A 1,030-nucleotide genomic window follows, 5' to 3' on the forward strand; every position below is an offset into this window, starting at 1 on the left:
CAGTCCCGTTCTACAACAGTGGCACCATGCAATATTTGTCCTTTTGTGACTAGGATATTTCACTCAGCATCATGTTCTCCAGAGTCAACCATTTTGAATAATAATCAATTCTATTTTTTATCATGGTGTCCTTACTCTTTAGTGCTTAATTTTGCTGTCTTTTTTCAGGTTTGATATCCACATTCAAGATTTTTCTGAGAAAATAAAAATGCAAAGATGCTATATTTTGGAGCTCTTGCATATTTGGGAATATTTCTCAAATTCCTTCATTCTTAGAAGGCAATCTTCATGGAAATAGTGTTTGTGTCACAACCATTTTCCTCATAATTTAATAATTATTGCTCAGCTGATTTTCAGTCTTTTATAAAAATGAATCTATAGTTATAACATCATTTCTGTGAAACATTATGTTTTAAGCAAAAGAACTTTAGTATTTGAATGGAAGAATAAATGTGGAAGAAAAGTAAAAATATTTTAAAATAAAATGTTTAATGAAGAAAGACTTGCCATTTCAAATATTAAAGTATATCATAGAACTTTAACAATTAAAAAATACTGGATCAGGAATAAACATGCATACTATTGAAACAGATTTAGCATAAAATAAACATAACCTTACAAGTAACGTACATGATATTCAGGGAGCTGACTTATGGTGCAAAAAAGAACCCCATTAGTAACCACAAATTATAAGTAGAAGTATGGTACTGACTGATGGGTTTTATACTATGTTTAAAGTCAATTTAATGTAAAAAAATTAGAAATAAATAAGAATTTTGTAATAGACTTGGTTACAGAAATGGAGCTGGAGAGAGAATGATTGGATTTTGCACAATCAATGACTTATTCATAGCAAATACGTTTTTTAAGAGACATAAACACAGGTTATATACATGGATTTCACCTGACAGTATGCATAGGAATCATATAGATTACATCTCTGGAAAGAACCGCTGGAGAAGCTCAATATCAGCTGTGAAAACTAGGCCAGGAGCTGATTGTGGAACAGACCACCAACTACACATATGCA

This window comes from Elephantulus edwardii, unplaced genomic scaffold (genome assembly GCF_000299155.1).
Source record: "Elephantulus edwardii isolate Elephantulus edwardi_28Jun2011 unplaced genomic scaffold, EleEdw1.0 scaffold00041, whole genome shotgun sequence".
Classification (NCBI taxonomy): Eukaryota; Metazoa; Chordata; class Mammalia; order Macroscelidea; family Macroscelididae; genus Elephantulus; species Elephantulus edwardii.